Source organism: Salvelinus namaycush, chromosome 16 (genome assembly GCF_016432855.1).
Source record: "Salvelinus namaycush isolate Seneca chromosome 16, SaNama_1.0, whole genome shotgun sequence".
NCBI lineage: Eukaryota > Metazoa > Chordata > Actinopteri > Salmoniformes > Salmonidae > Salvelinus > Salvelinus namaycush.
The window spans coordinates 44,670,631-44,684,208 of record NC_052322.1 but is presented as its reverse complement, the minus strand read 5'-3'; the positions used below and the strand labels follow the sequence as shown (position 1 = coordinate 44,684,208).

Below are 13,578 nucleotides of genomic sequence, written 5' to 3'. Positions count from 1 at the left end.
GGCATCTTTATGTTTTCTTTAAAAAAATAATGATAAAAATACTCTTTCAAAATGACGATGTTTATTTAGTAATGGATCCATAACGAATTACTATGGGAATAATTATCACTGAATTACAGAAATGTCCTCCAATCCTCTATATGTAATTATTGGCGGAGAGTCACGTCATATTTTACGATATACTGTAGGCCTACCGTAGGCGACATGAGTCTCACTAGTGTTGAGTAACGTGCTGTTAAAAGTGGTGTAAGTCTTATTTATTTAAAGAGCATGTTGAAGTTAGAAGCAATAGGATTAGAAGCAATAGCCTACAACTATTTTAGCACCGTTCCGCGCTGCTCTGAGACAAGCACGGGGACTGGTCTTGATAAATCAATGAGATTTTTATTTTCACTGAATGTCCGTTTGGGTATTGGTTAGACTAGAATTAGAAAAGTAGGGTGTAGAAATGTTATGCTCTTAGTGTAACCTTTATTTAACTAGACAAGTCAGTTAAGAACAAATTCATATTTTCAAGGACAGCCTACTCCTTCCTCCCTGTCGGGGAATTGAACCCCAGTCTCCGGCGGGCCCGCACAACATGGGGGTTCTTTAGCTAAATAGCCCAGTGCTGTACTCCCAACCGTCACGTTGTACAGCGCCATATTTTCCGTTCCATCCTAACAGAAACCCAGAGGGTTTTTCATTTTTCTTGGAAAAGAAACACCATAATATTAAGAAACTACCAGTGAAATGTTTGGACACACCTACTCATTCCAGGGTTTTTCTTTATTTTTACTATTTTATACATTGTAGAATAATAGTGAAGACGTCACAACTATGAAATAACACACATGGATTAGGTTAAGGAAAAATTCTTATTTAGGACAGCCTACTCCTTCCTCCCCGTCGGGGAATTGAACCCCGGTCTCCGGTGTGCCTGTATTCTTTAGTACAGCCGCTATTGAAGGCTATTAAATGCTTCTCAAAGATGCCCTCTGGTGGTCAACTAGCACTAACTAGCATTATTGGTACCAGTGGTTCACACTTAAATAACGTGCCATAGAATTCTGCGGTACCATACAAGCTGTGCTGCAGTACGCTGCAACTTTTAAAGGACGAACCACTATACAATGGTGCACATGCACGCACATGCACACACAACACTGAACTATTCCTTCAAGTGGTAAAAATGCATACACACGTCTGTTTGTATGCTTGTATGAACTACAAAATGAAGAAGAGAAGTCCACTCTCTTGACTGTGTGCCATTAGACATTAGAAGTTGGGGTCTCAACTACTGTGAGATGGCACCCATTCAGCCTGAGCCAGCCTCACTCTCCCTATCTCCAAACCCATTCCATTAGCACTCCATTATAGGACACACTATCTAAGAGAGAAAACCCACTGCCAGCTTTTTATACACCTTATTAAGGCTGAATAAATCATTTTCATCGATGCACCAAAAAAGAGGATAATATTATCTCACAGCTTTCTCCATCTGCTGTGCGTGGCTAGTTGGCTACACACATGACCAAAGCTTCAAAGGACAAGTTAACCTCCTTCAACTCCTGATTACCATAACAACGGTATGGAGCAGTTTCTTTGTGACATGCGTCAGGCTGCATGCATTATTACCACAATGCCTCGTCCTCCTGGAGTGGAGCCACTCAGTGATTACATGCACTTGAAACAGTAGTGGGCAACAATCCTTTTAGTGAATTCACTGCCCGCTGATAAATTAATAAAAAAGATAATATTTCTAGATTAACGGCTATATACACTCCCCTATGTATTTATTTGGACAGTGAAGCTAAAACTTTTAATTTGTCTCTAGACTCCAGCATTTTGGATTTCAGATCAAATGTTTTAAATGAGGCGACAATATAGAATGTCACATTTTATTTGAGGGTATTTTCATACATATCTGTTTTATATAAGATATAAGATGGCACCGATGGAGAACCAACGTCTTACAAGTTCCAACCCAAATATTTAGTTACTTTTTTTGTGTTTATACTATTTTCACATATATGACCGCTAAGCACTTTTGGACATCGATTTTGACTTCAAATTCGACTTAGACTCCAACTGTTTCTTCGTTCACTCCAGATGTTTTATGAGCTACCAAAACGCCGCAGGCGTAGACATGCTAGATGGGCTGGCATCCTTGTGAAACTGCGATGCAGAGAAAATCGTTGGGCACTCCCCTCAGTTTTATTGGCAAATGTCCAGTGAATGACCTTCGTTCGAGAGTCACCTACAAGAAAGACTTGAAAAACTGCAATATTATATGCCTTGCAGAAACGTGATCATAGAACTCAGTGGCTTCTCCATGCTGTGGCTCAATTGGCTAACGGCAGCCTCGGGAAAATCCAAAGGGGGAGAGGTGTGCCTCTTCATGAACAACAGCTGGTTCGCTGCTTCCAGTGTGAAGAAAATCTCGAGCTTAAAACCATTCTACCTCACTTCTACCAACACATTTCATGTGCCTCTAGGGGCCCTAAAACTCTAGACACCTTTTATTCTACAGAAACGTATACAAGGCTCTCCCTCACCCTCCCTTCGGCAAATCAGACCGTGACTCTATCTTCCTGCTTTCTGTTTACAAACAAAAGCTTGATGATTGTGTTGGAGGCGTGTGTGGCCGTGCAGTCATGGGCGAACAGGGAGGACAGGAGGGGGCTGACTACGCACCCTTGCGGGGCCCCTGTGTTGAGGAGGAGTGAAGTGGAGGTGTTGTTTGTTACCTTCACCACCTGGGGACAGCCCATCAGGAAGTCCAGGACCCAGTTGCACAGGGCGGGGTTCAGACCCAGGGCCCCAAGATTGATGATGAGCTTGGAGGGTACTATGGTGTTGAAGGCTGAGCTAAAGTCAATTAACAGTATTCTTACATAGGTATTCCTCTTGTCCAGATGGGATTGGGCAGTGTGCAGTGTGATGGCGATTGCATCGTCTGTGGATCTATTGGGGCGGTTAGAAAATTGAAGTGGTTCTAAGGTGTCAGGTAAAATAGCGGTGATATAATCCTTAACTAGTCTCTCAAAGCACTTCATGATAACAGAAGTGATTGCGACTGGGTGATAGTAATTTAGTTCAGTTACCTTTGCTTTATTGGGGACAGGAACAATGGTGGCAACTTGAAACATGTGGGGACAGCAGAATGGGATAGGGAGAGATTGAATATGTCCGTAAACACACCAGCCAGCTGGTCTGTGCATGCTCTTTTAACCCCCCCATTTAAAAATGAATTTATTAAATGTCAATCTAGCAAACCAGGCAACTAAAATCATTTTCCAAGCAATGTCATAGTTAATTTCTAGCTTGTTAGCTAGCTAGCTAATGTTAAGACTCGATAGCCTAGGTTTCTCAAATTATTGCCTCGCCTGGTTCACCAACTACTTCTCTGATAGAGTTCAGTGTGTCAAATCGGAGGGCCTGTTGTCCGGGCCTCTGGCAGTCTCTATGGGGGTGCCACAGGGTTCAATTCTTGGGCCGACTCTCTTCTCTGTATACATCAATGATGTTGCTCTTGCTGCTGGTGAGTCTCTAATCCACCTCTACGCAGACGACACCATTCTGTATACTTCTGGCCCTTCTTTGGACACTGTGTTAACAACCTGCCAGACGAGCTTCAATGCCATACAACTCTCCTTCCGTGGCCTCCAACTGCTCTTAAATACAAGTAAAACTATATGCATGCTATTCAACCGATCGCTGCCTGCACCTGCCCACCCGTCCAGCATCACTACTCTGGACGGTTCTGACTTGTGGACAACTACAAATACCTAGGTGTCTGGTTAGACTGTAAACTCTCCTTCCAGACTCACATCAAACATCTCCAATCCAAAGCTAAATCTAGAATTGGCTTCCTATTTCGCAACAAAGCATCCTTCACTCATGCTGCCAAACATACCCTCGTAAAACTGACCATCCTACCGATCCTCGACTTCGGCAATGTCATTTACAAAATAGCCTCCAATACCCTACTCAATAAATTGGATGCAGTCTATCACAGTGCCATCCGTTTTGTCACCAAAGCCCCATATACTACCCACTACTGCGACCTGTACACTCTCGTTGGCTGGCCCTCGCTTCATACTCGTCGCCAAACCCACTGGCTCCAGGTCATCTACAAGACCCTGCTAGGTAAAGTACCCCCTTATCTCAGCTCGCTGGTCACCATAGCAGCACCCACCTGTAGCACGCGCTCCAGCAGGTATATCTCTCTGGTCACCCCCAAAACCAATTCCTCCTTTGGCCGCCTCTCCTTCCAGTTCTCTGCTGCCAATGACTGGAACGAACTACAAAAATCTCTGAAACTGGAAACACTTATCTCCCTCACTAGCTTTAAGCACCAGCTGTCAGAGCAGCTCACAGATTACTGCACCTGTACATAGCCCATCTATAATTTAGCCCAAACAACTACCTCTTCCTGTAACGTCCTGACCAGAGTTCTTATGTGTTTTGCTTGTTTAGTGTTGGTCAGGACGTGAGCTGGGTGGGAATTCTATGTTGTGTGTCTAGTTCGTCTGTTTCTGTGTCCAGCCTAATATGGTTCTCAATCAGAGGCAGCTGTCAATCGTTGTCCCTGATTGAGAATCATATATAGGTGGCTTGTTTTGTGTTGGGGATTGTGGGTGGTTGTTTCCTGTCTTTGTGTTTTGTCTGCACCAGCTAGGACTGTGACGGTTAGTTTGTTTTGTCATTTTGTATAGTGTCTTGTTTTGTGTTAATTAAATCATGGAAAATTACCACGCTGCACATTGGTCCTCAGATCCTTCTCGCCTCTCCTCGTCTGAGGAGGAGGACGACTTAGACTGCCGTTACAGAACCACCCACCAAACTCGGACCAAGCAGCGTGAGTACGAGCAGCAGCGGCCCACTACACAGGAATCCTGGACATGGGAGGAAATTCTGGAGGGTAAAGGACACTGGGCTCACATTGGAGAATATCGCCGCTCTCGGGAAGAGATGGAGGCAGCTAAAGCCCGGGAGCGGTGGTATAAGGAGGCAGCACGGAAGCGTGGCTGGAAGCCCGTGAAGAAACCCCAAAAATTTCTTGGGGGGGGGGGGGCTAAAGGGTAGTGTGGCGAAGGTAGGTAGGAAACCTGCGCCCACTTCCCATGCTTACCGTGGAGAGCGGGAGTACGGGCAGACACCGTGTTATGCGGAAGAGCGCACGGTGTCTCCTGCACGTGTGCATAGCCCGGTGCGGGTTATTCCACCTCCCCGCACTGGCCGGGCTAGATTGAGCATTGAGCCAAGTGCCATGAAGCCGGCTCTACATATCTGGCGTCCAGTACGTCTCCTCGGGCCGGTGTACATGGCACCAACCTTACGCATGGTGTCCCCGGTTCGCCAACACAGCCCAGTGCAGGTTATTCCACCTCCCCGCACTGGACGGGCTACGGGGAGCATTCAACCAGGTAAGGTTGGGCAGGCTCGGTGCTCAAGGGAGCCAGTACGCCTGCACGGTCCGGTATATTCGGCGCCACCTTCCCGCCCCAGCCCAGTACCACCAGTGCCTACACCACGCACCAGGCTTCTAGTGCGTCTCCAGAGCCCTGTTCCTCCTCCACGCACTCTCCCTGTGGTGCGTGTCGCCAGCCCAGTGCCTCCACTTCCGGCACCACGCATCAAGCCTCCTGTGCGTCTCCAGAGCCCTGTACGCACTGTTCCTTCTCCCCGCACTCGCCCTGAGGTGCGTGCCCTCAGCCCGGTACCACCAGTGCCGGTATCACGCACCAGGCCTATAGTGCGCTTTGAGAGTCCAGTGTGCCCTGTTCCTGCTCCCCGCACTAGCCTTGAGGTGCGTGTCTCCAGTCCGGTACCACCAGTTCCGGCACCACGCACCAGGCCTACTGTGCGCCTCAGCAGGTCAGAGTCGGCCGTCTGCCCAACGCCGCCTGCACTGCTCGTCTGCCCAGCGCCGTCTGAGCTGCCTGCACTGCTCGTCTGCCCAGCGCCATCTGAGCCATCCGTCTGCCCAGCGCCATCTGAGCCATCCGTCTGTCCAGCGCTATCTGAGCCATCCGTCTGCCCAGCGCTATCTGAGCCATCCGTCTGCCCAGCGCCATCTGAGCCATCCGTCTGCCACGAGCCTTCAGAGCCGCCCGTCTGTCCCGAGCCATTAGAGCCGTCCGTCAGTCAGGAGCCGCTAGAGCCGTCCGTCAGTCAGGAGCCGCTAGAGCCGTCCGTCAGTCAGGAGCCGCTAGAGCCGTCCGTCAGTCAGGAGCCGCTAGAGCCGTCCGTCAGTCAGGAGCTGCCAGAGCCGCCAGCCAGTCAGGAGCTGCCAGAGCCGCCAGCCAGTCAGGAGCTGCCAGAGCCGCCAGCCAGTCAGGAGCTGCCAGAGCCGCCAGCCAGTCAGGAGCTGCCAGAGCCGCCAGCCAGTCAGGAGCTGCCAGAGCTGCCCTCCAGTCATGAGCTGCCCTCCAGTCATGAGCTGCCTTCCAGTCATGAGCTGCACTCCAGTCATGAGCTGCCCTCCAGTCATGAGCTGCCTTCCAGTCATGAGCTGCCCTACAGTCATGAGCTGCCCTACAGTCATGAGCTGCCCTACAGTCATGAGCTGCCCTACAGTCATGAGCTGCCCTACAGTCATGAGCTGCCCTACAGTCATGAGCTGCCACTCAGTCCGGAGCTGCCACTCAGTCCGGAGCTGCCACTCAGTCCGGAGCTGCCACTCAGTCCAGAGCTACCTCTCTGTCCTGAGCTACCTCTCTGTCCTGAGCTACCTCTCTGACCTGAGCTACCTCTCTGTCCTGAGCTACCTCTCTGTCCTGAGCTACCTCTCTGTCCTGAGCTACCTCCTAAATCATGTGGGGGGGCCTTGGGGAGGATTCTTAGGCCAAGGTCGTGGGCGAGGGTCGCCACTCAAAGGACGCTAAGGAGGGGGACAAAGACAGTGGTGGAGTGGTGTCCTCGTCCTGCGCCGGAGGCACCACCGCGGACAGATGCCCACCCAGACCCTCCTCTTGAGTTTCAGGGGTGCGTTCGGAGTCCGCACCTCAGGAGGGGGGTACTGTAACGTCCTGACCAGAGTTCTTATGTGTTTTGCTTGTTTAGTGTTGGTCAGGACGTGAGCTGGGTGGGAATTCTATGTTGTGTGTCTAGTTCGTCTGTTTCTGTGTCCAGCCTAATATGGTTCTCAATCAGAGGCAGCTGTCAATCGTTGTCCCTGATTGAGAATCATATATAGGTGGCTTGTTTTGTGTTGGGGATTGTGGGTGGTTGTTTCCTGTCTTTGTGTTTTGTCTGCACCAGCTAGGACTGTGACGGTTAGTTTGTTTTGTCATTTTGTATAGTGTCTTGTTTTGTGTTAATTAAATCATGGAAAATTACCACGCTGCACATTGGTCCTCAGATCCTTCTCGCCTCTCCTCGTCTGAGGAGGAGGACGACTTAGACTGCCGTTACACTTCCCCTACTATATTTATTTATTTATTTATTTTGCTCCTTTGCACCCCATTATTTATATTTCTACTTTGCACATTCTTCCACTGCAAATCTACCATTCCAGGGTTTTACTTGCTATATTGTATTTACTTCGCCACCATGGCCTTTTTTGCCTTTACCTCCCTTATCTCACCTCATTTTCTCACATTGTATATAGACTTATTTTTCTACTGTATAATTGACTGTATGTTTGTTTTAATCCATGTGTAACTCTGTGTTGTTGTATGTGTCGAACTGCTTTGCTTTATCTTGGCCAGGTCGCAATTGTAAATGAGAACTTGTTCTCAACTTGCCTACCTGGTTAAATAAAGGTGTGGGGGGAAAAAGGAAATAAAAAAGAAAGATAGCTGGCTAACCAGTTCAAATAATGACCATATAATAATCATATAACAAACAGCACTTTGTACAGCACTTTGTGACATCAGCTGATGTAAGGGCTTTGTAAATAAATTTGATTGATACTACCAACCAGGTTCAATGTTAGCTAACATTAGGCTATAACTAGCAATGCCAATGGCTGTGAGATACAAATAATATTACTACACAGATCATACACCTAATGTTAGCTAGAGAGCCAGCCAGCCAGCTAACGTTAGCTAGCTAGCTAACAGTACGCTTTAACTTGAAATGAAAACAAATTTCTGACAAAATTTGAAACATATAATATCTGAAAATGTAGCTAGCTAGACTATCTTACCCATATACATGGATGGATGTTTCTCCCTATATGTCACGGATGCCATGGTTGCCCTTAGTTTGAAGATGTAATCCGGAGACAGGTGTTTTATACAACAGCCTTCTGTGTGTTCTCTTTTCAATTCCGTCTGCATATTTGCATTCAAATGCCAGAATTTCCTTAACTATCATACTCTAATTCCATCGGGCATTCCACTGATTTCAAAACTCGGTCCTCGAGAAAGTGGAAAGCGACACTTTTGTAGTTATACTACGTGATATCTTTCAAAAAAGCCACATTAGGAATGATTACCTACACATACTGACCAGCTCATGTTATAGACAGAAGCCCGCTACATGGCAAACCAATTCAAACTCATCTCTCGGCATGTCCAGCCCATTCATTATCTGAGCCAATCATGGCTAGCGGAAAGGTTCCTGTCTTTTTCTGTGGCTAAACCAACTAGGCTTGTAATTTAACAATTTTATTTGTATTTACATATGTTATTAAGGCACATGAAAGTTCACATGTTCCCGAAGGCATTTCTGCCAAAAAACGCATTTTGATAAATATAAAAAAGTTTATGTTCAAATGCCTCTCCGGTGAAGTAGTGAAGAGCAACATGCGCCTAGTTTCTTGAAACAAGTCACATATTTGTACTGTGTACTTGAGCTTGTGTCCTCAAAAGTGACTATACCTCAGCAATTTAAAGAAAAGTTTACCAGAAAGGTGAGATTTTAACCTTTAACCAAGTATGCAACATTACTACTTATTGTCTTATGGCCCTCTCAGGATAACTAGTTACTTTTGGGATTACATTTTAGATTGCATTTAGTTACATTTAATTGGTTTTAAACGTTTAAACTTCACTGTCCAAATAAATACATAGGCGAGTGTAGTAGTACAACAAGGCCATTACTGTTGATGCTTAACCTTGGTAGCAGACATTGCACACTCTAGCTCTGGCCTGTCACTCTTGGCTCTAGTTGCAGTCACACTGCATGACAGGAGAAGGGGGACGGCCCATGCTTATAGAGCGGAACTCAGTGTACTTAATGTGAGTTAATGTGTGTGTAGTGGCGATTCTGAAAGCCACTTCTAGAGACACCAACAGTTTGAGTTAATGTGTGTGTAGTGGCGATTCTAAAAGCCACTTCTAGAGACACCAACAGTTTGAGTTAATGTGTGTGTAGTGGCGATTCTAAAAGCCACTTCTAGAGACACCAACAGTTTGAGTTAATGTGTGTGTAGTGGCGATTCTAAAAGCCACTTCTAGAGACACCAACAGTTTGAGTTAATGCGTGTGTGTGTTCATCATTTTGTTGCATTTTTCTCTTTCCCCTCTGTACCAAAGGACAGGGCAAAGGTCAAAGTGGGCCGAGCTATTTCTCTGACCGACTTATAGGTCAGTCATACACTCAGGTCCATAGCTAAACTTTTAGCGTGCTGTAAATGTATTAATGTTACTTTCCTACATATTACAGCATGGATAGAGTTGGAAGTTACCCAACACTGGAATAAATCAGAGGGCTTAATCACTGTAAGAGTATATCCAGTCTGAGTCTTTCCAAGATGAGACAATGAGAAGTTAACCAAACAGTTTTACTCTTTCATGTTTGCTCTGTGTTAATGTGTTGGATGTGTAAATCTTTATACGCCTGCTGCTTCCTGCTAACGGGCTGGATGGTGGGGTTAAATAGGCTTTGATCAGATCCACTGGGCACACACCGGTTGAATCAACATTGTTTCCATGTCATTTCAATTAAATTACATTGAATAAACCAGCCAGGTCACCCTTGATACAAGTCAGTATTCGACGTCCATCCTTGTCTGAGGATGTTGGAAGATGACGTAGAAACTGGCCACTAGGGGCGACGGTGAGCGCTGTTACATTCAAGTAGGTATCGGTGTTGCTAGGGCGTTGTGGACAGGGATGACAGATGCCTCTAGATTCCAAAGGTCGCACGTTCAAACCCAGCAACAAAAAATGTGTTTTTGAAATCTTTGTTTAAAGCCTCTCCCAAAACCTTAACCATTTGGGAGTTAATGACTAACCTTAAGATTTCAGAGTTAATGCCTAAACTTAACCTTAAACACTTAGAAATTTGACATTTGCAACAACTTCCAAATTTGATGTGTGAGAAACATGGATGAACGTCTAGTTCTGACATGAGATTGTGAGAGCTAGTTGGAGCTCCACATGCTATCACTGTTCAGACAGACAGACAGACACCGCTCTGACTGACACAAAACCCCAGCGAGAGCCCCCTTTCTCCCCGCTCTTCCATCTCTTCCATGTGCTATAGAGCCAATATGACAAAGACACAGGCCATTTGTAAAGGCAAGACAATGAAACCTGCATCTTTCAAAGACTAAAACCACTCTTCCCTGTACACTATATTGTAGAATGTCCACGGAAATGCGTCTTGCTAGCTAGGAGTTCTGACCTCTAATGAACAATGGAGACAATTCCCCTGTTATTGGGTGTTATGGCAGCCTAGTGGTTAGAGCGTTGGACAAGTAACCCAAAGGTTGCTGGTTCAAATCCCTGTCCTGACAAGTTACAGATTTGTTGTTCTGAACAAGGCAGTTAACCCACTGTTCCCTGGTAGTAAATAAGAATATGCTGTTCTGTTTCAAGATGACCTTGATCCAATATTTAATATCACTTCTAGCTGATAATCATATAACAGCTATCACAATTATATTCCTTCCCCCGAGATTTAGGTTTTGTCATTGTTCCTTCTATCAGATTATCAAGGACTAATTATAAAACATACATCAGAGTGGATTGGAAAGCAGCCGTGTTAATTGTGGTATACAGACACAATAAGATTTGACAATAATAAGTCTCCAGGCAGCATCTCTAATGGTCCTTTATGGTCCATGACTAAAGCCAGGGCTCAGATTGAACCACTAAGACACAGCTTGCAGGGCCAATGATACATAGCCTAATGGATACCCATATCTATGGTAATATTTCAACCTTCGCAATTATCGAATGAAAATGGTTTCATTATTTAGCTTTTTAGACCCTAGATCAGTGCCTACCAAAACTAATGTTGGCACCCAGAACCAAATTTCAGAGACTAGCCAAAACACCAAACTTGGTTTGAAAATATAAAGTCATTTCGTAAAGGGGACAAACTTTTCTGCTCTGTTTCACAATGAGTAGAATTCAGATACCAAACTTTAGAGAACATCTAAAAATAAAAATAACTTCTTTCATGGACCACATCACTCAGGGTGGCCAGTGTGTGGATGACCGGGTTGAGGGAAACCGATTGGTGTGGTCTGAGAGCTGGAGTGAAACCGCCAGCCTGGTAGGTATTTATCATGACAAATGAGTTTCCCTCTGACTCTGACAGCTGATTGACTGCCAGCGAAGAGCAATCCAGTCACACAGAGCTTTTTTCTGTCACCGCAGTGTGTGTGTGTTCCACACAGATTGAGACTGCAAAAGCAGACTGACGAGCTAAACATTAACATTTTAGAAAATATGGTATAACCGTTGGTGTTAGGATACAAGAAGAAGTAAAAATATTTACAATTATAACTTTATTACAATTTACCAATCTACTTATATTGCATACAAGTGATATCAAATCAAATTGTATTTGTCACATGCGCCGAATACAACAGTGAAACGCTTACTTCCAAGCCCTTAACCAACAATTCGGTTTTAAGATTCATAAGTATTATTAAGTATTTACTAAAATAAACTGAAGTAAAAAACTTTTTTTTTTAAAGAATATAATAGAAAAATAAGAAATAATTAAAGAGCAACTATAAAATAATAGCTAGTGATTGTGGCTGCCGCTGCATTGATAATGGTCTGCTATGCAGTATTTGCTCTCTAGGTGTTTCATCTCTAGGGTCAAGAGGATTTGAGAGTGGTGTTTGACTAGATGTCCCGTGCCGTGTGATAAATAGTAAAGTAGTGATAGGCTACCTGAAAAGGTCATATCCCCATGAATCACAGGGTAATGTCAGGTATGAGGTAGAAGGAGACTTCCTCATTTAGATTAGGACAGGAGAGGCTGAGATCATGTCTGTGATACATCATTTCCTGGTCCCCATAGATCATTGAGGTCCGTTAGAACCCTCAGGAGAACTTTCTTTTTGCAGTTTAAACTCCACACAGAGGATTACAAGGTTGCCCTTTAATTAACCTCTGACCTTTCAGCTGTCGTAACCTCTCACCACCTCAGTCAGTCTTGTTTTAATACCTTTGGACAGCAGACTGTCCAGCCTGAACTAGAGCTTTGTGGGTGTTGTCTAATGTTAGGCGTCATTCAGTGCTTCGTTGGAGTGGAGAGGTGAGGTAATAGGAGAGATGTCAGTCCGGACGTCATAATCAATAGAGCACAAATGGAATCGATGGCAAGGATCAGGAACAACAACAACAGAAGAGGACAGCCCCTGAACCCAGATCACCTTGGGAGTGGAACACGGAGAGAAGATGAAAGAGAACTGAATAGTACTGACTAGCACCACATGAATCATAGATGGAAGCCAATCCCAGCGCATGCTTAGTTTACAATGAATGAGCATGAGATAGTCTTCATATTTTATTCGTTTTATTATTTTGTATTTTTTGCTGGTTTCAATTACTGTGATTTTTACTTTGGGCTTTATTGTGTTTTATCCTCAAAATGTTGATGTATGTGATGCTGTCTCTGGCTGGAGCAACCTTTTGATTTTAATGATCAAATAAATTCAATCAATCAAACGAATTAGTTTTTTGCATTGGTTAATTTAGCAGAATATTAATTACCTACAGTATACTGCAGTGGTATTATAATACTGTTCTGCTGTTCTAACTGTGAAAGCAATGCTAGTCTCAGACCTGCTGCACCTAATTCAACTGTGCAGGCTTTGATCTTGTTGCATCCCAAATGGCATTCTATCACTGCAAGTGCACTACTTTTGACGAGGACCTATAGGGCTCTGGTCAAGATGAGGACCCAGAGGGCTCTGGTCAAGATCAGGACCCAGAGGGCTCTGGTCAAGACGAGGACCCAGAGGGCTCTGGTCAAGATGAGGACCCAGAGGGCTCTGGTCAAGACGAGGACCCAGAGGGCTCTGGTCAAGATGAAGACCCAGAGGGCTCTGGTCAAGATGAGGGCCCAGAGGGCTCTGGTCAAGACAAGGACCCAGAGGGCTCTGGTCAAGATGAGGACCCAGAGGGCTCTGGTCAAGATGAAGACCCAGAGGGCTCTGGTCAAGATGAAGACCCAGAGGGCTCTGGTCAAGACGAGGACCCAGAGGGCTCTGGTCAAGACAAGGACCCAGAGGGCTCTGGTCAAGATGAGGACCCAGAGGGCTCTGGTCAAGATGAAGACCCAGAGGGCTCTGGTCAAGATGAAGACCCAGAGGGCTCTGGTCAAGACGAGGACCCAGAGGGCTCTGGTCAAGATGAAGACCCAGAGGGCTCTGGTCAAGACGAGGACCCAGAGGGC

At 45.5% G+C, this 13,578-nt stretch overlaps 1 protein-coding gene across 1 annotated transcript in view; it reads left to right on the top strand.

Annotated features, from left to right (window-relative positions):
- Window positions 1-13,578, top strand: part of LOC120061701 (neurotensin receptor type 1-like) — a 54,772-nt gene that overhangs the window by 33,714 nt on the left and 7,480 nt on the right. The gene's annotated exons all lie outside the window — the stretch shown is intronic.